Source organism: Oncorhynchus kisutch, unplaced genomic scaffold, assembly GCF_002021735.2.
Source record: "Oncorhynchus kisutch isolate 150728-3 unplaced genomic scaffold, Okis_V2 scaffold2151, whole genome shotgun sequence".
NCBI classification, from domain to species: domain Eukaryota; kingdom Metazoa; phylum Chordata; class Actinopteri; order Salmoniformes; family Salmonidae; genus Oncorhynchus; species Oncorhynchus kisutch.
Genome location: NW_022264096.1, coordinates 12,995 through 35,261, shown reverse-complemented (window position 1 = coordinate 35,261; position 22,267 = coordinate 12,995). Strand labels below are relative to the sequence as shown.

At 41.0% G+C, this 22,267-nt stretch overlaps 10 non-coding genes across 10 annotated transcripts; all 10 read left to right on the top strand.

Moving 5' to 3' along the window:
- Nucleotides 1-85: 85 nt before the first annotated feature.
- On the top strand, nucleotides 86-158 carry trnav-aac (transfer RNA valine (anticodon AAC)). Its single transcript has one exon. It is a non-coding gene; the product is annotated as a tRNA-Val (tRNA).
- A 1,163-nt stretch (nucleotides 159-1,321) lies between these two features.
- trnal-uaa (transfer RNA leucine (anticodon UAA)) lies at nucleotides 1,322-1,392 on the top strand. The gene has a single exon. It is a non-coding gene; the product is annotated as a tRNA-Leu (tRNA).
- A 759-nt stretch (nucleotides 1,393-2,151) lies between these two features.
- trnav-aac (transfer RNA valine (anticodon AAC)) lies at nucleotides 2,152-2,224 on the top strand. Its single transcript has one exon. It is a non-coding gene; the product is annotated as a tRNA-Val (tRNA).
- A 513-nt stretch (nucleotides 2,225-2,737) lies between these two features.
- trnav-cac (transfer RNA valine (anticodon CAC)) lies at nucleotides 2,738-2,810 on the top strand. Its single transcript has one exon. It is a non-coding gene; the product is annotated as a tRNA-Val (tRNA).
- Nucleotides 2,811-5,479: 2,669 nt separating this feature from the next.
- Nucleotides 5,480-5,552, top strand: trnav-aac (transfer RNA valine (anticodon AAC)). Its single transcript has one exon. It is a non-coding gene; the product is annotated as a tRNA-Val (tRNA).
- A 513-nt stretch (nucleotides 5,553-6,065) lies between these two features.
- trnav-cac (transfer RNA valine (anticodon CAC)) lies at nucleotides 6,066-6,138 on the top strand. The gene has a single exon. It is a non-coding gene; the product is annotated as a tRNA-Val (tRNA).
- Nucleotides 6,139-7,971: 1,833 nt separating this feature from the next.
- On the top strand, nucleotides 7,972-8,044 carry trnav-cac (transfer RNA valine (anticodon CAC)). Its single transcript has one exon. It is a non-coding gene; the product is annotated as a tRNA-Val (tRNA).
- A 1,173-nt stretch (nucleotides 8,045-9,217) lies between these two features.
- trnav-cac (transfer RNA valine (anticodon CAC)) lies at nucleotides 9,218-9,290 on the top strand. Its single transcript has one exon. It is a non-coding gene; the product is annotated as a tRNA-Val (tRNA).
- A 588-nt stretch (nucleotides 9,291-9,878) lies between these two features.
- Nucleotides 9,879-9,951, top strand: trnav-aac (transfer RNA valine (anticodon AAC)). The gene has a single exon. It is a non-coding gene; the product is annotated as a tRNA-Val (tRNA).
- A 7,349-nt stretch (nucleotides 9,952-17,300) lies between these two features.
- Nucleotides 17,301-17,373, top strand: trnav-aac (transfer RNA valine (anticodon AAC)). Its single transcript has one exon. It is a non-coding gene; the product is annotated as a tRNA-Val (tRNA).
- The last annotated feature ends 4,894 nt before the right edge of the window (nucleotides 17,374-22,267 follow it).

The following is a 22,267-nucleotide window of genomic DNA, read 5'->3' as shown; positions in this document are numbered from 1 at the left end:
AAGTAATTCTGATTTCATTAGTTCTGACGAGCGATAAATGGTCCCACCCAGCCAAAGTCAGTCACACCTTTGAATTCCTCATTAGGTTTCTGTAGTGTAGTGGTTATCACGTTCGCTTAACACGCGAAAGGTCCCCGGTTCGAGACCGGGCGGAAACATATTTTAAAAAATTGGACAGTAAGCCTATTCACTTAGGACTCGGTCCCAATTCGGAATTCATGCTTTTCCTTCGCACTTCTCAATATTGCTATTCAGACATACCTTTTTTAGTCGCGTAACGCTCTGCATGTGTGGCTAGCTTGGGCGCTCTGAATATATTCCTGCTACAGTGTGGTCTGAGGTCCATAATGATTCAATAGTTTACCATGCCAGGGTAAGCTGACAAGAACACAGCCCTTATTTCAAGTGTTTTTAAATCCCCCGTGGGGAATATGAATGGTGGAAAAACGATTGAACCATTTCCTGTTTGACCGCTAGTTTTTAATGGGTATTATGGGCTCTTTCTGTGGTACTCAATTTGGGAGATTATGTGAGGTAGACTTGTGGGCATTCCTATATTTTCCACGAACTTCCTCTTTTTGTATTGTAGTTTCAGTAGTGGTAGTGGTTATCACGTTCGCCTCACCAACGCGAAAGTCAGTCACACCCTTAGTTTTCCACACATTAGGTTTCCGTAGTGTAGTGGTTATCACGTTCGCCTCACACGCGAAAGGTCACCCGGTTTCGAACCGTGCGGAAACATTTTGTAATATTCAATATTTCCCAATGCCCGAGGCTAGCATTTGGTTGAAACAGTTGAGTTTTGTCTAAACCTTGCAGTCTACCTAGATTATTTTCTGTCATTACAGCTGCTTGATGTGACCGCTAGTTGTTAATGGGTACTATACACAATACCCCATAATGACAAGCGATACAAATAGTTTTATTAATGAAAAAATATTAAAAAAAAACTTATATACATACGTTTTCAGACCCTTGCTATGAGGCCTGGAAATTGAGCTCAGGTCCATCCTGTTTCCATTGATCATCCTTAGATATTTCTTTAACTTGATTGGAGTCACCTGTGGTAAATTCAAATTGATTGGTCATTTCTGCAGCATGAAGGTACCCAAGAACACAGTGGCTTCCATCACTCTTAAATGGAAGAAGTTTTGAACCACCAAGCCTCTTCCAAGAGCCGGCGGCACACAATAATTCCCGGCTTCTCAAGCCTTATTGCTTAATTAATGGACTAAGTAATTTCTGATTTCATTAGGTTCTGAGAGCGATAAATGTCCCACCCAGCCAAAGTCAGCCACACCCTTTGAATTCCACTCATTAGGTTTCCGTAGTGTAGTGGTTATCACGTTCGCTTAACACGGAAGGTCCCCGGTTCGAGACCGGGCGGAAGCATTTGTAATATCAATATTTCCCTATGCCCAGAGGCTAACATTTGGTTTGAACAGTTGAGGTTTGTCTAAACCTTGCTGTCTACCTCTCCGACCTGTGGATCAATGTTGCCGTTTTTGGGGGACCTCCTCCGTGCGATCTGTATGAATGTGACCAGACTGAACAGCTTCTCTGAGCCAGGCAAATTCATTTATCAGGGTCATTGTAACTGGATATATCCAAATAAATGGCAATATAAGTCCAAGTAAAACAAACTAAAATGTAGATTGTTATCTGTCATTACAGCTGCTTGATGTGACCGCTAGTTTTTAATGGGTACTATACACATACCCCATAATGACAAAGCGATAACATATAGTTTTTTTTAATGAAAAAAATATTTTAAAAAAACGTATTTACATACGTTTTCAGACCCTTTGCTATGAGGCTGGAAATTGAGCTCAGGTCCATCCTGTTTCCATTGATCATCCTTAGATATTTCTTTAACTTGATTGGAGTCCACCTGTGGTAAATTCAAATGATTGGTCATTTCTGCAGCATTGAAGGTACCCAAGAACACAGTGGCTTCCATCACTCTTAAATGGAAGAAGTTTTGAACCACCAAGCCTCTTCCAAGAGCCGGCGGCACACAATAATTCCCGGCTTCTCAAGCCTTATTGCTTAATTAATGGACTAAGTAATTTCTGATTTCATTAGGTTCTGAGAGCGATTAATGTCCCACCCAGCCAAAGTCAGTCACACCCTTTGAATTCCACTCATTAGGTTTCTGTAGTGTAGTGGTTATCACGTTCGCTTAACACGCGAAAGGTCCCCGGTTCGAGACCGGGCGGAAACATGTTTTAAAAAATTGGACAGTAAGCCTATTCACTTAGGACTCGGTCCCAATTTCGGAATTTATGCTTTTCCTTCGCACTTCTCAATATTTGCTATTCAGACATACCTTTTTTAGTCGCGTAACGCACTCTGCATGTGTGGCTAGCTTGGGCGCTCTGAATATATTCCTGCTACGTGTGGTCTGAGGTCCATAATGATTCAAATAGTTTACCATGCCAGGGTAAGCTGACAAGAAACACAGCCCTTATTTCAAGTGTTTTTAAAATCCCCCGTGGGGAATATGAATGGTGGAAAAACGATTGGAACCATTTTCCTGTTTGACCGCTAGTTTTTAATGGGTATTATGGCTCTTTCTGTGGTACTCAATTTGGGATATTATGTGAGGTAGACTTGTGGGCATTCCTAATATTTTCCACGACTTCCTCTTTTTGTATTGTAGTTTCAGTAGTGTAGTGGTTATCACGTTCGCCTCACACGCGAAAGTCAGTCACACCCTTAGTTTTCCACACATTAGGTTTCCGTAGTGTAGTGGTTATCACGTTCGCCTCACACGCGAAAGGTCCCCGGTTCGAAACCGTGCGGAAACATTTTGTAATATTCAATATTTCCCAATGCCCAGAGGCTAGCATTTGGTTTGAAACAGTTGAGTTTTGTCTAAACCTTGCAGTCTACCTAGATTATTTTCTGTCATTACAGCTGCTTGATGTGACCGCTAGTTGTTAATGGGTACTATACACAATACCCCATAATGACAAAGCGATAACATATATTTTTTATTAATGAAAAAAATATTTAAATAAAACATATTTACATACGTTTTCAGACCCTTTGCTATGAGGCTGGAAATTGAGCTCAGGTCCATCCTGTTTCCATTGATCATCCTTAGATATTTCTTTAACTTGATTGGAGTCCACCTGTGGTAAATTCAAATGATTGGTCATTTCTGCAGCATTGAAGGTACCCAAGAACACAGTGGCTTCCATCACTCTTAAATGGAAGAAGTTTTGAACCACCAAGCCTCTTCCAAGAGCCGGCGGCACACAATAATTCCCGGCTTCTCAAGCCTTATTGCTTAATTAATGGACTAAGTAATTTCTGATTTCATTAGGTTCTGAGAGCGATAAATGTCCCACCCAGCCAAAGTCAGTCACACCCTTTGAATACCTCTCATTAGGTTTCTGTAGTGTAGTGGTTATCACGTTCGCTTAACACGCGAGAGGTCCCCGCTTCGAGACCGGGCGGAAACATATTTAAAAAAATTGGACAGTAAGCCTATTCACTTAGGACTTGGTCCCAATTTCAGAATTCATGCTTTTCCTTCGCACTTCTCAATATTTGCTATTCAGACATACCTTTTTTAGTCGCGTAACGCACTCTGCATGTGTGGCTAGCTTGGGCGCTCTGAATACATTCCTGCTACGTGTGGTCTGAGGTCCATAATGATTCAAATAGTTTACCATGCCAGGGTAAGCTGACAAGAAACACAGCCCTTATTTCAAGTGTTTTTAAAATCCCCCGTGGGGAATATGAATGGTGGAAAAACGATTGGAACCATTTTCCTGTTTGACCGCTAGTTTTTAATGGGTATTATGGCTCTTTCTGTGGTACTCAATTTGGGATATTATGTGAGGTAGACTTGTGGGCATTCCTAATATTTTCCACGACTTCCTCTTTTTGTATTGTAGTTTCAGTAGTGTAGTGGTTATCACGTTCGCCTCACACGCGAAAGTCAGTCACACCCTTAGTTTTCCCAACATTAGTTTTCCGTAGTGTAGTGGTTATCACGTTCCCCTCACACGCGAAAGGTCCCCGGTTCGGAAACGTGCGGAAACATTTTGTAATATTCAATATTTCCCAATGCCCAGAGGCTAGCATTTGGTTTGAAACAGTTGAGTTTTGTCTAAACCTTGCAGTCTACCTAGATTATTTTCTGTCATTACAGCTGCTTGATGTGACCGCTAGTTGTTAATGGGTACTATACACAATACCCCATAATGACAAAGCGATAACATATAGTTTTTATTAATGAAAAAAATATTTTAAAAAAACGTATATACATACGTTTTCAGACCCTTTGCTATGAGGCTGGAAATTGAGCTCAGGTTCATCCTGTTTCCATTGATCATCCTTAGACGTTTCTTCAACTTGATTGGAGTCCACCTGTGGTAAATTCAAATGATTGGTCATTTCTGCAGCATTGAAGGTACCCAAGAACACAGTGGCTTCCATCACTCTTAAATGGAAGAAGTTTTGAACCACCAAGCCTCTTCCAAGAGCCGGCGGCACACAATAATTCCCGGCTTCTCAAGCCTTATTGCTTAATTAATGGACTAAGTAATTTCTGATTTCATTAGGTTCTGAGAGCGATAAACGTCCCACCCAGCCAAAGTCAGCCACACCCTTTGAATTCCACTCATTAGGTTTCCGTAGTGTAGTGGTTATCACGTTTGCCTCACACGCGAAAGGCCCCCGGTTCGAAACCGGGCAGAAGCATTTTGTAATATTCAATATTTCCCAATGCCCAGAGGCTAACATTTGGTTTGAAACAGTTGAGGTTTGTCTAAACCTTGCTGTCTACCTCTCCGACCTGTGGATCAATGTTGCCGTTTTTTGGGCGACCTCCTCCGTGCGATCTGTATGAATGTGACCAGACTGACAGCTTCTCTGAGCCAGGCAAATTCATTTATCAGGGTCATTGTAATGGATATATCCAAATAAATGGCAATATAATCCAAGGTAAAACAAACTAAAATGTAGATTGTTTTCTGTCATTACAGCTGCTTGATGTGACCGCTAGTTTTTAATGGGTACTATACACAATACCCCATAATGACAAAGCGATAACATATAGTTTTTATTAATGAAAAAAATATTTAAAAAAAAACTTATATACATACGTTTTCAGACCCTTTGCTATGAGGCTGGAAATTGAGCTCAGGTTCATCCTGTTTCCATTGATCATCCTTAGATGTTTCTTCAACTTGATTGGAGTCCACCTGTGGTAAATTCAAATGATTGGTCATTTCTGCAGCATTGAAGGTACCCAAGAACACAGTGGCTTCCATCACTCTTAAATGGAAGAAGTTTTGAACCACCAAGCCTCTTCCAAGAGCCGGCGGCACACAATAATTCCCGGCTTCTCAAGCCTTATTGCTTAATTAATTGACTAAGTAATTTCTGATTTCATTAGGTTCTGAGAGCGATAAATGTCCCACCCAGCCAACGTCAGTCACACCCTTTGAATTCCACTCATTAGGTTTCTGTAGTGTAGTGGTTATCACGTTCGCTTAACACGCGAAAGGTCCCCGGTTCGAGACCAGGCGGAAACATATTTAAAAAAATTGGACAGTAAGCCTATTCACTTAGGACTCGGTCCCAATTTCGGAATTCATGCTTTTCCTTCGCACTTCTCAATATTTGCTATTCAGACATACCTTTTTTAGTCGCGTAACGCACTCTGCATGTGTGGCTAGCTTGGGCGCTCTGAATATATTCCTGCTACGTGTGGTCTGAGGTCCATAATGATTCAAATAGTTTACCATGCCAGGGTAAGCTGACAAGAAACACAGCCCTTATTTCAAGTGTTTTTAAAATCCCCCGTGGGGAATATGAATGGTGGAAAAACGATTGGAACCATTTTCCTGTTTGACCGCTAGTTTTTAATGGGTATTATGGCTCTTTCTGTGGTACTCAATTTGGGATATTATGTGAGGTAGACTTGTGGGCATTCCTAATATTTTCCACGACTTCCTCTTTTTGTATTGTAGTTTCAGTAGTGTAGTGGTTATCACGTTCGCCTCACACGCGAAAGTCAGTCACACCCTTAGTTTTCCACACATTAGGTTTCCGTAGTGTAGTGGTTATCACGTTCGCCTCACACGCGAAAGGTCCCCGGTTCGAAACCGTGCGGAAACATTTTGTAATATTCAATATTTCCCAATGCCCAGAGGCTAGCATTTGGTTTGAAACAGTTGAGTTTTGTCTAAACCTTGCAGTCTACCTAGATTATTTTCTGTCATTACAGCTGCTTGATGTGACCGCTAGTTGTTAATGGGTACTATACACAATACCCCATAATGACAAAGCGATAACATATAGTTTTTATTAATGAAAAAAATATTTACAAAAAAACGTATTTACATACGTTTTCAGACCCTTTGCTATGAGGCTGGAAATTGAGCTCAGGTCCATCCTGTTTCCATTGATCATCCTTAGATATTTCTTTAACTTGATTGGAGTCCACCTGTGGTAAATTCAAATGATTGGTCATTTCTGCAGCATTGAAGGTACCCAAGAACACAGTGGCTTCCATCACTCTTAAATGGAAGAAGTTTTGAACCACCAAGCCTCTTCCAAGAGCCGGCGGCACACAATAATTCCCGGCTTCTCAAGCCTTATTGCTTAATTAATGGACTAAGTAATTCCTGATTTCATTAGGTTCTGAGAGCGATAAACGTCCCACCCAGCCAAAGTCAGCCACACCCTTTGAATTCCACTCATTAGGTTTCCGTAGTATAGTGGTTATCACGTTTACCTCACACGCAAAAGGTCCCTGGTTCGAAACCGGGCGGAAGCATTTTGTAATATTCAATATTTCCCAATGCCCAGAGGCTAACATTTGGTTTGAAACAGTTGAGGTTTTTCTAAACCTTGCTGTCTACCTAGATTATTTTCTGTCATTACAGCTGCTTGATGTGACCGCTAGTTTTTAATGGGTACTATACACAATACCCCATAATGACAAAGCGATAACATATAATTTTTATTAATGAAAAAAATATTTAAAAAAAACTTATTTACATACGTTTTCAGACCCTTTGCTATGAGGCTGGAAATTGAGCTCAGGTCCATCCTGTTTCCATTGATCATCCTTAGATATTTCTTTAACTTGATTGGAGTCCACCTGTGGTAAATTCAAATGATTGGTCATTTCTGCAGCATTGAAGGTACCCAAGAACACAGTGGCTTCCAACACTCTTAAATGGAAGAAGTTTTGAACCACCAAGCCTCTTTCAAGAGCCGGCGGCACACAATAATTCCCGGCTTCTCAAGCCTTATTGCTTAATTAATGGACTAAGTAATTTCTGATATCATTAGGTTCTGAGAGCGATAAATGTCCCACCCAGCCAAAGTCAGTCACACCCTTTGAATTCCACTCATTAGGTTTCTGTAGTGTAGTGGTTATCACGTTCGCTAAACACGCGAAAGGTCCCCGGTTCGAGACCAGGCGGAAACATATTTAAAAAAATTGGACAGTAAGCCTATTCACTTAGGACTCGGTCCCAATTTCGGAATTCATGCTTTTCCTTCGCACTTCTCAATATTTGCTATTCAGACATACCTTTTTAGTCACGTAACGCACTCTGCATGTGTGGCTAGCTTGGGCGCTCTGAATATATTCCTGCTACGTGTGGTCTGAGGTCCATAATGATTCAAATAGTTTACCATGCCAGGGTAAGCTGACAAGAAACACAGCCCTTATTTCAAGTGTTTTTAAAATCCCCCGTGGGGAATATGAATGGTGGAAAAACGATTGGAACCATTTTCCTGTTTGACCGCTAGTTTTTAATGGGTATTATGGCTCTTTCTGTGGTACTCAATTTGGGATATTATGTGAGGTAGACTTGTGGGCATTCCTAATATTTTCCACGACTTCCTCTTTTTGTATTGTAGTTTCAGTAGTGTAGTGGTTATCACGTTCGCCTCACACGCGAAAGTCAGTCACACCCTTAGTTTTCCACACTTTAGGTTTCCGTAGTGTAGTGGTTATCACATTCGCCTCACACGCGAAAGGTCCCCGGTTCGAAACCGTGCGGAAACATTTTGTAATATTCAATATTTCCCAATGCCCAGAGGCTACCATTTGGTTTGAAACAGTTGAGTTTTGTCTAAACCTTGCAGTCTACCTAGATTATTTTCTGTCATTACAGCTGCTTGATGTGACCGCTAGTTTTTAATGGGTACTATACACAATACCCCATAATGACAAAGCGATAACATATAGTTTTTATTAATGAAAAAAATATTTTAAAAAAACGTATTTACATACGTTTTCAGACCCTTTGTTATGAGGCTGGAAATTGAGCTCAGGTCCATCCTGTTTCCATTGATCATCCTTAGATATTTCTTTAACTTGATTGGAGTCCACCTGTGGTAAATTCAAATGATTGGTCATTTCTGCAGCATTGAAGATACCCAAGAACACAGTGGCTTCCATCACTCTTAAATGGAAGAAGTTTTGAACCACCAAGCCTCTTCCAAGAGCCGGCGGCACACAATAATTCCCGGCTTCTCAAGCCTTATTGCTTAATTAATGGACTAAGTAATTTCTGATTTCATTAGGTTCTGAGAGCGATAAATGTCCCACCCAGCCAAAGTCAGTCACACCCTTTGAATTCCACTCATTAGGTTTCTGTAGTGTAGTGGTTATCACGTTCGCTAAACACGCGAAAGGTCCCCGGTTCGAGACCAGGCGGAAACATATTTAAAAAAATTGGACAGTAAGCCTATTCACTTAGGACTCGGTCCCAATTTCGGAATTCATGCTTTTCCTTCGCACTTCTCAATATTTGCTATTCAGACATACCTTTTTTAGTCGCGTAACGCACTCTGCATGTGTGGCTAGCTTGGGCGCTCTGAATATATTCCTGCTACGTGTGGTCTGAGGTCCATAATGATTCAAATAGTTTACCATGCCAGGGTAAGCTGACAAGAAACACAGCCCTTATTTCAAGTGTTTTTAAAATCCCCCGTGGGGAATATGAATGGTGGAAAAACGATTGGAACCATTTTCCTGTTTGACCGCTAGTTTTTAATGGGTATTATGGCTCTTTCTGTGGTACTCAATTTGGGATATTATGTGAGGTAGACTTGTGGGCATTCCTAATATTTTCCACGACTTCCTCTTTTTGTATTGTAGTTTCAGTAGTGTAGTGGTTATCACGTTCGCCTCACACGCGAAAGTCAGTCACACCCTTAGTTTTCCACACTTTAGGTTTCCGTAGTGTAGTGGTTATCACATTCGCCTCACACGCGAAAGGTCCCCGGTTCGAAACCGTGCGGAAACATTTTGTAATATTCAATATTTCCCAATGCCCAGAGGCTACCATTTGGTTTGAAACAGTTGAGTTTTGTCTAAACCTTGCAGTCTACCTAGATTATTTTCTGTCATTACAGCTGCTTGATGTGACCGCTAGTTTTTAATGGGTACTATACACAATACCCCATAATGACAAAGCGATAACATATAGTTTTTATTAATGAAAAAAATATTTAAAAAAAAACGTATTTACATACGTTTTCAGACCCTTTGTTATGAGGCTGGAAATTGAGCTCAGGTCCATCCTGTTTCCATTGATCATCCTTAGATATTTCTTTAACTTGATTGGAGTCCACCTGTGGTAAATTCAAATGATTGGTCATTTCTGCAGCATTGAAGATACCCAAGAACACAGTGGCTTCCATCACTCTTAAATGGAAGAAGTTTTGAACCACCAAGCCTCTTCCAAGAGCCGGCGGCACACAATAATTCCCGGCTTCTCAAGCCTTATTGCTTAATTAATGGACTAAGTAATTTCTGATTTCATTAGGTTCTGAGAGCGATAAATGTCCCACCCAGCCAAAGTCAGTCACACCCTTTGAATTCCTCTCATTAGGTTTCTGTAGTGTAGTGGTTATCACGTTCGCTTAACACGCGAAATGTCCCCGGTTCGAGACTGGGCGGAAACATATTCAAAAAAATTGGACAGTAAGCCTATTCACTTAGGACTCGGTCCCAATTTCGGAATTCATGCTTTTCCTTCCCACTTCTCAATATTTGCTATTCAGACATACCTTTTTTAGTCGCTTAACGCACTCTGCATGTGTGCCTAGCTTGGGCGCTCTGAATACATTCCTGCTACGTGTGGTCTGAGGTCCATAATGATTCAAATAGTTTACCATGCCTGGGTAAGCCGACAAGAAACACAGCCCTTATTTCAAGTGTTATTAAAATCCCCCGTGGGGAACATGAATGGTGGAAAAACGATTGGAAGCATTTTCCTGTTTGACCACTAGTTTTTAATGGGTATTAGGGCTCTTTCTGTGGTACTCAATTTGGGATATTATGTGAGGTAGACTTGTGGGCATTCCTAATATTTTCCACGACTTCCTCTTTTTGTATTGTAGTTTCAGTAGTGTAGTGGTTATCACGTTCGCCTCACACGCGAAAGTCAGTCACACCCTTAGTTTTCCCAACATTAGTTTTCCGTAGTGTAGTGGTTATCACGTTCGCCTCACACGCGAAAGGCCCCCGGTTCGAAACCGGGCAGAAGCATTTTGTAATATTCAATATTTCCCAATGCCCAGAGGCTAACATTTGGTTTGAAACAGTTGAGGTTTGTCTAAACCTTGCTGTCTACCTCTCCGACCTGTGGATCAATGTTGCCGTTTTTTGGGGGACCTCCTCCGTGCGATCTGTATGAATGTGACCAGACTGACAGCTTCTCTGAGCCAGGCAAATTCATTTATCAGGGTCATTGTAATGGATATATCCAAATAAATGGCAATATAATCCAAGGTAAAACAAACTAAAATGTAGATTGTTTTCTGTCATTACAGCTGCTTGATGTGACCGCTAGTTTTTAATGGGTACTATACACAATACCCCATAATGACAAAGCGATAACATATAGTTTTTATTAATGAAAAAAATATTTAAAAAAAAACTTATATACATACGTTTTCAGACCCTTTGCTATGAGGCTGGAAATTGAGCTCAGGTTCATCCTGTTTCCATTGATCATCCTTAGATGTTTCTTCAACTTGATTGGAGTCCACCTGTGGTAAATTCAAATGATTGGTCATTTCTGCAGCATTGAAGGTACCCAAGAACACAGTGGCTTCCATCACTCTTAAATGGAAGAAGTTTTGAACCACCAAGCCTCTTCCAAGAGCCGGCGGCACACAATAATTCCCGGCTTCTCAAGCCTTATTGCTTAATTAATGGACTAAGTAATTTCTGATTTCATTAGGTTCTGAGAGCGATAAATGTCCCACCCAGCCAAAGTCAGCCACACCCTTTACATTCCATACCTTAAGGGAAGATTTCGGCAGGTGCCGTATGGTTAGTGAGAAAGTCCATATTGGAAATGTACGGTCCCTTACTAGACGTCCGAAATCGTTTGTAAAATTCGCGGACGGCGTCGGGCCGAGCGGCAGGGCCGGACCTACCGGGAAGTCATCAAATGAACTTTGTCGGACATTCGGTTTCCGTTTTACAAAAATAATAAGATTTTGGTCATTTTACCGCTGTCCCGGAAATTCCCACAAGAGGGCATAAGCAATCATATTGCTATTGGACAAAACATCATGATTCACGACGGGGCCTTATCTCGAAAACTGAAAATATTTCAAAGCCGAAACTCGGTGAGCGTAGGTTTGGCATAATGGGCAGTTGGCCCCGAACAAGATGGCGTCTAGGCCTCAACGGTTTTTGAGTTATGGCCATTTATCTGGGATTAAAGGTCCAAAATGAAAATAGAGAAATTATTTTTCCACTTCACGTCAAAGTCAAGGAGCCTCCGGTGTCAATTTAAGAGAAATCGTACAACGACAGATTGGTGATGTTCACGGATAGGTGTTTTTTTTCAACGGTTACAGATCCAGTTGCAGGGTGTTCTTACGAATCTTTTTAAAGTGTGCTCTGCGAGATTTCTGTGATTTTCTATGATTTTCTGAAATAACACACACTCACTAAACCCTCCGTAAATAACTCAGTTCTTAACGTAAAGACTTAAAACTCAGGATTATGTAAAGGCATACCCCAATCAGGATATAAGTTTATTTATAGCTTCCTGTGCCAACCGGAAGTGCCTTAAAAGGTCAGATCTTTTCAAAACTTCATATGTGTGATTAGGCAACCCCCATAAACTGTAAGTCAGTCATTTCTCCCAACAGATGACAAAGAAAAGCTCTCTCTCACACACACACACACAGAGAAACACACACACAGCAAGGATGGAGTGACAAAGTGCGGTGCTTAAAGACACACAAAGCCTACAATGGCATTTCCATATTCTCTAGGCCGTGCCGAGTTCAACAAGATGCCCCGCTTGACCGTAGCTCGCTCGGTCTAAGCACAGCGACCATTAGAAAAGTAGGCCCAAAATGAAGGCTGGCCCTCAATGTCATTTGCTTTTGGGTGACAGTGAGAGAACCATTAAGGTGAGAAGCACAATTCGACCTCAGGAACGTACCTGAGGTCCTCCCGATCCGTGCAAGCCTAACCTTGACCGTGTGGCATTAACCCTTAACAGTTAAAAGAAGGTGTTTATATCAAACAGTTTGCATTGACTTCTCTCCCCATAGGAATACATTGCCTGCACCTCTAAATTCAACCTGAAGCCTATGTGGGTTATGAATGCCTAATGAACCTGTCTTCTATGACAGTCCATCAGACCACTATGAGGTCTACCTGTGTCGATTCTAAGCTTCTTGGAGCAAACGGAAGTGGTTAAATTGACCCAAAAGGTGTTTTGATGTACATAACCTTCAAAGGTGAAAATGACTACATTCAACCCTGTGTAGATCGTAGATCAGTCAATTCTTAACTTAAAGACTTAAAACTCAGGATTCTGTAAGTGTCTATGTCAATCAAGACATGTGTTTACTTATAGCTTCCTGTGCTAACCGGAAGTGCCTTTAATTGGGTCACACTGTCTGTTTTGAAGGGTTAGAAAATTCACATCTCTCCAAAACTTCATATGTGTGACTAGGTAACCCTCCTAAACTGTAAATCAGTCATTTCTCCCAGCAGATGTCAAAGAAAAGCTCTCACACACACACACACACAGCAAGGATGGAGTGATAAAGTGCGGTGCTCAAAGACACAGAGAGCAGGCAATGGCATAAACATAATCTCTAGGCCGTGCCGAGTTCAATGAGATATCCCGCTTGACCGTAGCTCGCTGGGTCTAAGCGCAGCGACCATTAGAAAAGTAGGCCCAAAATGAAGCCTGCCCCACAACGTCATTTGCTTTTGGGTGACAGTGAGAGAACCGTTAGGGTGAGAAGCACAATTCGACCTCAGGTACGTTCCTAAGGTCCTCCCGATCCGTGCAAGCCTAACGTTGACCGTGTGGCATTAACCCTTAATAGTTAAAAGAAGGTGTTTACTTCAAAGAGTTTGCATTGACTTCTTTCCCCATAGGAATACATTGCCTGCACCCCTAAATTCAACCTGAAGCCTATGTGGGTTATGAATGTCGTATGAACCTGTCTTCGATGACAGTCCATCAGGCCACTATGAGGTCTACCTGTGTTGATTCTAAGCTTCCTGGACCAACCGGAAGTGGTTAAAATCACCCTAAAAGTGTTTATTCATACCCTGCCTGCAGTTTGATAGACATAGTGCATTCAACCCTGTGTAAATCAGTCAATTCTTAAAGTAAGGACTTAAAACTCAGGATTCCGTAAAAGCATACCCCAGTGAGGATATGTGTTGACTTATAGCTTCCTGTGCCAACCGGAAGTGCCATAATTGGTGTCTCAGGGGCTGTTTCGAGGGGTTAAAAAAGTCAGATCTTTCCAAAACTTCATAGATGTGATTAGGCAACCCCCATGAACTGTAAATCAGTCATTTTTCCCATAAAATTTCAAAGGAAATATAAATCACACTAAAACACAACTTGGATGGAGGGACGTATTGGGGTGCGTAGAGACAGACAGGGACTGCAATAGTTAGCTTTGTTCGAGCTAAAAAAGAACCGTCAGACCTAGAGTTCCGAAACTTTAGAATCCTGTTCTAGACCTCCGGTCGATAGTGCGTGGTGAGTTAGGTGGCTCTAGAAGGTTCTCGGACCGAGAAACAGCCTCGTACATTTGCAATGATTTCAATTCATTTTGACCATTACGAAAATGACGACATTTAGAAAAGTCTCAGAGACACAAGACTAGGTGCATTGCGACCGTGTCGGCCCATAGAGACGGACCCCAACGTTTCTGTCCGATAGCTCATTCAAGGACCCCGTAGCAAGTCATGTAAAAAGTGGATTTTCAGCACCAATTAGGGTTTTGCTCGGACACCAAATGAACGATCGAGCCGAAACTTGGGATTCGGGGTCGCCTCAGCTAGGCCTACACATAACATAAGAAATGGACCCGCAGCTAGAACGTAACTACGTGTTTTATGTTTTTTTTATGGTTTGAACCGAAGGCGTTGTGAATTTTGGGCCAGCTCTGAAGTATGTGATAGTTGGCTACTAAACGAGTTGGAAAAAGTGGGTTTGGTGTCAGTTTGTATCAGTTTGGTGTCAGAATGATATCTAATTGACTGATGGACGGTGACTTGCTGGTGACTCTTGTCCATTTGCAATATGTTTAAACAGTGAGGTACCATCACCAAAGTGACATTCTGAAATCAACCCTAACGAGCGACTGAGATGAACCAGAATCACTGCCCAGCCATCCCGAGTTCATCGGGCCAGTCAATTTCACATTCCTGCAGGATTTTTATAGCATGACAAATTCGTGATGGTACCTGCCCATTGAACCATATTGCAAATGCACAGTGACTTTGCAAAAGTAAGAAAACATAAACAAATGGACATAATGAAATCACCATATTTTTATTTTTGGGTTACCAGTTGCACAACAATGCACGTGCATTTGCAATATGATTCAACAGTGAAAAAACATCACAAAATGGACATGATGAAGTCAACACAACGAGCGATGGAAAGGAGCAACTATCACTGCCAGGCCTTCCCGAGTTCATCTGGCCAGTCAATTTTGCATTTCTGCAGGATTTTTGAGCATGTCAAATTTCTTATGGTAAATGCCCATTGAACCATATTGCAAATGTACATGCACTTGCAATATGATTCTATAGTGAAAAAACATCACCAAATGGACATGATGAAATCAACACAACGAGTGATGGAAAGGTACAACTATCACTGCTCGGCCATCCTGTGTTCATCAGGACAGTCAATTTTGCATTTTTGAGCATGTCAAATTTCTTATGGTTAATGCCCATTGAACCATATTGCAAATGTACATGCACTTGCAATATGATTCTATAGTGAAAAAACATCACCAAATGGACATGATGAAATCAACACAACGAGTGATGGAAAGGAACAACTATCACTGCCCGGCCATCCCGAGTTCATCAGGCCAGTCAATTTAGCATTTTTGAGCATGTCAAATTTCTTATGGTAAATGCCCATTGAACCATATTGCAAATGTACATGCACTTGCAATATGATTCTATAGTGAAAAAACATCAACAAATGGACATGATGAAATCAACACAACGAGTGATGGAAAGGAACAACTATCACTGCCCGGCCATCCCGAGTTCTTCAGGCCAGTCAATTTTGCATTTCTGCAGGATTTTTGAGCATGTCAAATTTCTTATGGTATTTGGCCCCAAAAAAAGTGACTTTTGACTTTGACTTTTGACTTCCTATGAAATCATATTGCAAATGGACAAATCATATTCCTTATGCACAAGTAAAAATAAATTATGATAATACAATTTTACAAATGTATATTCATATAGTTCTTAAGCATGATGAATTGACATAAAATCGAAACAATTTCGAAAAATGGTCCAGAAAGCACTTTTTTACGAGGGTGATAAGTTTAAATAAAAGTTCACATTTTCGACTTTTGACTTCCTATGAAATCATATTGCAAATGGAAAAAACATATGCCTTTTATGCACAAGTTAAAAAAAATGATGATAATAAAATATGACTAAAGTATGTTGATACAGTTCTTATACATGTGTAATTGACACAAAAATGCAAAGAATTTTGAAAAATGGTCCAGAAAGCACTTTTTCAAGGGTGTGTGAAGTTTTTTACAAAATTTTGATATTTTTGACTTTTGACTTTTGACTTCCTATGAAATCATATTGCAAATGGACAAAACATATTTCTTATGCGCATGTAAAAAAAAATGTATGCTAATAAAATTGGACAAAAGTATATTCATACAGTTCTTACACATGTGTAATTGACAAAAAAATCTAAAGAATTTCGAAAAACGGTCCAGAAAGCACTTTTTTAAGGGGTGATAATTTTTGACAAAAAAAATCATTTTTTCAAAATTTTGCTTTTGGATGTTGACTTGAGGTCCATTTCCAATATGAAAAACCACAGTGGAGCGCACTCGCCACCTGTTGGATTTTTGAAATTTTACAACTTGCAATTGCCATTTGGCATTTGCAATCAACTTTGCATGAATCAACGCCGAATTGGATGGTATTGACCAATGTGTATATGGTTTGTCCGATGCCAATGATTTGCCATTCATTTTTTTCCACTTCAGGGGGGACTTCCCTTACACTTGTTAGGTTTCCGTAGTGTAGTGGTTATCACATTCGCCTAACACGCGAAAGATCCCTGGTTCGGGGCCGGGCGGAAACACATTTTAACAAATTGGACAGTAAGCCTATTCACTTAGTACTCTGTCCCATTTTCGGAATTCATGCTTTTCCTTTTCCTCATGCAAATTCATTTATCAGGGTCATTGTACTGGATATATCCAATGAAATGGCAATATAATCCAAGGTAAAACAAACAAAAATGTAGATTGTTTTCTGTCATTACAGCTGCTTGATGTGACGGCTAGTTTTTAATGGGTACTATACACAATACCCCATAATGACAAAGCGATAACATATAGTTTTTATTAATGAAAAAAATATTAAAAAAAAACGTATTTACATACGTTTTCAGACCCTTTGCTATGAGGCTGGAAATTGAGCTCAGGTCCATCCTGTTTCCATTGATCATCCTTAGATATTTCTTTAACTTGATTGGAGTCCACCTGTGGTAAATTCAAATGATTGGTCATTTCTGCAGCATTGAAGGTAACCAAGAACACAGTGGCTTCCATCACTCTTAAATGGAAGAAGTTTTGAACCACCAAGCCTCTTCCAAGAGCCGGCGGCACACAATAATTCCCGGCTTCTCAAGCCTTATTGCTTAATTAATGGACTAAGTAATTCCTGATTTCATTAGGTTCTGAGAGCGATAAACGTCCCACCCAGCCAAAGTCAGCCACACCCTTTGAATTCCACTCATTAGGTTTCCGTAGTGTAGTGGTTATAACGTTCGCTTAACACGCGAAAGGTCCCCGGTTCGAGACCGGGCGGAAACATATTTTAAAAAATTGGACAGTAAGCCTATTCACTTAGGACTTGGTCCCAATTTCAGAATTCATGCTTTTCCTTCGCACTTCTCAATATTTGCTATTCAGACATACCTTTTTTAGTCGCGTAACGCACTCTGCATGTGTGGCTAGCTTGGGCGCTCTGAATACATTCCTGCTACGTGTGGTCTGAGGTCCATAATGATTCAAATAGTTTACCATGCCAGGGTAAGCTGACAAGAAACACAGCCCTTATTTCAAGTGTTTTTAAAATCCCCCGTGGGGAATATGAATGGTGGAAAAACGATTGGAAACATTTTCCTGTTTGACCGCTAGTTTTTAATGGGTATTATGGCTCTTTCTGTGGTACTCAATTTGGGATATTATGTGAGGTAGACTTGTGGGCATTCCTAATATTTTCCACGACTTCCTCTTTTTGTATTGTAGTTTCAGTAGTGTAGTGGTTATCACGTTCGCCTCACACGCGAAAGTCAGTCACACCCTTAGTTTTCCCAACATTAGTTTTCCGTAGTGTAGTGGTTATCACGTTCCCCTCACACGCGAAAGGTCCCTGGTTCGGAAACGTGCGGAAACATTTTGTAATATTCAATATTTCCCAATGCCCAGAGGCTAGCATTTGGTTTGAAACAGTTGAGTTTTGTCTAAACCTTGCAGTCTACCTAGATTATTTTCTGTCATTACAGCTGCTTGATGTGACCGCTAGTTGTTAATGGGTACTATACACAATACCCCATAATGACAAAGCGATAACATATAGTTTTTATTAATGAAAAAAATATTTAAAAAAAAACTTATATACATACGTTTTCAGACCCTTTGCTATGAGGCTGGAAATTGAGCTCAGGTTCATCCTGTTTCCATTGATCATCCTTAGATGTTTCTTCAACTTGATTGGAGTCCACCTGTGGTAAATTCAAATGATTGGTCATTTCTGCAGCATTGAAGGTACCCAAGAACACAGTGGCTTCCATCACTCTTAAATGGAAGAAGTTTTGAACCACCAAGCCTCTTCCAAGAGCCGGCGGCACACAATAATTCCCGGCTTCTCAAGCCTTATTGCTTAATTAATGGACTAAGTAATTTCTGATTTCATTAGGTTCTGAGAGCGATAAACGTCCCACCCAGCCAAAGTCAGCCACACCCTTTGAATTCCACTCATTAGGTTTCCGTAGTGTAGTGGTTATCACGTTCACCTCACACGCGAAAGGCCCCCGGTTCGAAACCTGGCAGAAGCATTTTGTAATATTCAATATTTCCCAATGCCCAGAGGCTAACATTTGGTTTGAAACAGTTGAGGTTTGTCTAAACCTTGCTGTCTACCTCTCCGACCTGTGGATCAATGTTGCCGTTTTTTGGGGGACCTCCTCCGTGCGATCTGTATGAATGTGACCAGACTGACAGCTTCTCTGAGCCAGGCAAATTCATTTATCAGGGTCATTGTAATGGATATATCCAAATAAATGGCAATATAATCCAAGGTAAAACAAACTAAAATGTAGATTGTTTTCTGTCATTACAGTTGCTTGATGTGACCGCTAGTTTTTAATGGGTACTATACACAATACCCCATAATGACAAAGCGATAACATATAGTTTTTATTAATGAAAAAAATATTTTAAAAAAAACTTATATACATACGTTTTCAGACCCTTTGCTATGAGGCTGGAAATTGAGCTCAGGTTCATCCTGTTTCCATTGATCATCCTTAGATGTTTCTTCAACTTGATTGGAGTCCACCTGTGGTAAATTCAAATGATTGGTCATTTCTGCAGCATTGAAGGTACCCAAGAACACAGTGGCTTCCATCACTCTTAAATGGAAGAAGTTTTGAACCACCAAGCCTCTTCCAAGAGCCGGCGGCACACAATAATTCCCGGCTTCTCAAGCCTTATTGCTTAATTAATGGACTAAGTAATTTCTGATTTCATTAGGTTCTGAGAGCGATAAACGTCCCACCCAGCCAAAGTCAGCCACACCCTTTGAATTCCACTCATTAGGTTTCCGTAGTGTAGTGGTTATCACGTTCGCCTCACACGCGAAAGGCCCCCGGTTCGAAACCGGGCAGAAGCATTTTGTAATATTCAATATTTCCCAATGCCCAGAGGCTAACATTTGGTTTGAAACAGTTGAGGTTTGTCTAAACCTTGCTGTCTACCTCTCCGACCTGTGGATCAATGTTGCCATTTTTTGGGGGACCTCCTCCGTGCGATCTGTATGAATGTGACCAGACTGACAGCTTCTCTGAGCCAGGCAAATTCATTTATCAGGGTCATTGTAATGGATATATCCAAATAAATGGCAATATAATCCAAGGTAAAACAAACTAAAATGTAGATTGTTTTCTGTCATTACAGTTGCTTGATGTGACCGCTAGTTTTTAATGGGTACTATACACAATACCCCATAATGACAAAGCGATAACATATAGTTTTTATTAATGAAAAAAATATTTAAAAAAAAACGTATATACATACGTTTTCAGACCCTTTGCTATGAGGCTGGAAATTGAGCTCAGGTTCATCCTGTTTCCATTGATCATCCTTAGATGTTTCTTCAACTTGATTGGAGTCCACCTGTGGTAAATTCAAATGATTGGTCATTTCTGCAGCATTGAAGGTACCCAAGAACACAGTGGCTTCCATCACTCTTAAATGGAAGAAGTTTTGAACCACCAAGCCTCTTCCAAGAGCCGGCGGCACACAATAATTCCCGGCTTCTCAAGCCTTATTGCTTAATTAATGGACTAAGTAATTTCTGATTTCATTAGGTTCTGAGAGCGATAAATGTCCCACCCAGCCAAAGTCAGCCACACCCTTTACATTCCATACCTTAAGGGAAGATTTCGGCAGGTGCCGTATGGTTAGTGAGAAAGTCCATATTGGAAATGTACGGTCCCTTACTAGACGTCCGAAATCGTTTGTAAAATTCGCGGACGGCGTCGGGCCGAGCGGCAGGGCCGGACCTACCGGGAAGTCATCAAATGAACTTTGTCGGACATTCGGTTTCCGTTTTACAAAAATAATAAGATTTTGGTCATTTTACCGCTGTCCCGGAAATTCCCACAAGAGGGCATAAGCAATCATATTGCTATTGGACAAAACATCATGATTCACGACGGGGCCTTATCTCGAAAACTGAAAATATTTCAAAGCCGAAACTCGGTGAGCGTAGGTTTGGCATAATGGGCAGTTGGCCCCGAACAAGATGGCGTCTAGGCCTCAACGGTTTTTGAGTTATGGCCATTTATCTGGGATTAAAGGTCCAAAATGAAAATAGAGAAATAATTTTTCCACTTCACGTCAAAGTCAAGGAGCCTCCGGTGTCAATAAAAAAAGAACCAGCCATTTATCTATCGTCATTTAAGAGAAATCGTACAACGACAGATTGGTGATGTTCACGGATAGGTGTTTTTTTTCAACGGTTACAGATCCAGTTGCAGGGTGTTCTTACGAATCTTTTTAAAGTGTGCTCTGCGAGATTTCTGTGATTTTCTATGATTTTCTGAAATAACACACACTCACTAAACCCTCCGTAAATAACTCAGTTCTTAACGTAAAGACTTAAAACTCAGGATTATGTAAAGGCATACCCCAATCAGGATATAAGTTTATTTATAGCTTCCTGTGCCAACCGGAAGTGCCTTAAAAGGTCAGATCTTTTCAAAACTTCATATGTGTGATTAGGCAACCCCCATAAACTGTAAGTCAGTCATTTCTCCCAACAGATGACAAAGAAAAGCTCTCTCTCACACACACACACACAGAGAAACACACACACAGCAAGGATGGAGTGACAAAGTGCGGTGCTTAAAGACACACAAAGCCTACAATGGCATTTCCATATTCTCTAGGCCGTGCCGAGTTCAACAAGATGCCCCGCTTGACCGTAGCTCGCTCGGTCTAAGCACAGCGACCATTAGAAAAGTAGGCCCAAAATGAAGGCTGGCCCTCAATGTCATTTGCTTTTGGGTGACAGTGAGAGAACCATTAAGGTGAGAAGCACAATTCGACCTCAGGAACGTACCTGAGGTCCTCCCGATCCGTGCAAGCCTAACCTTGACCGTGTGGCATTAACCCTTAACAGTTAAAAGAAGGTGTTTATATCAAACAGTTTGCATTGACTTCTCTCCCCATAGGAATACATTGCCTGCACCTCTAAATTCAACCTGAAGCCTATGTGGGTTATGAATGCCTAATGAACCTGTCTTCTATGACAGTCCATCAGACCACTATGAGGTCTACCTGTGTCGATTCTAAGCTTCTTGGAGCAAACGGAAGTGGTTAAATTGACCCAAAAGGTGTTTTGATGTACATAACCTTCAAAGGTGAAAATGACTACATTCAACCCTGTGTAGATCGTAGATCAGTCAATTCTTAACTTAAAGACTTAAAACTCAGGATTCTGTAAGTGTCTATGTCAATCAAGACATGTGTTTACTTATAGCTTCCTGTGCTAACCGGAAGTGCCTTTAATTGGGTCACACTGTCTGTTTTGAAGGGTTAGAAAATTCACATCTCTCCAAAACTTCATATGTGTGACTAGGTAACCCTCCTAAACTGTAAATCAGTCATTTCTCCCAGCAGATGTCAAAGAAAAGCTCTCACACACACACACAGCAAGGATGGAGTGATAAAGTGCGGTGCTCAAAGACACAGAGAGCAGGCAATGGCATAAACATAATCTCTAGGCCGTGCCGAGTTCAATGAGATATCCCGCTTGACCGTAGCTCGCTGGGTCTAAGCGCAGCGACCATTAGAAAAGTAGGCCCAAAATGAAGCCTGCCCCACAACGTCATTTGCTTTTGGGTGACAGTGAGAGAACCGTTAGGGTGAGAAGCACAATTCGACCTCAGGTACGTTCCTAAGGTCCTCCCGATCCGTG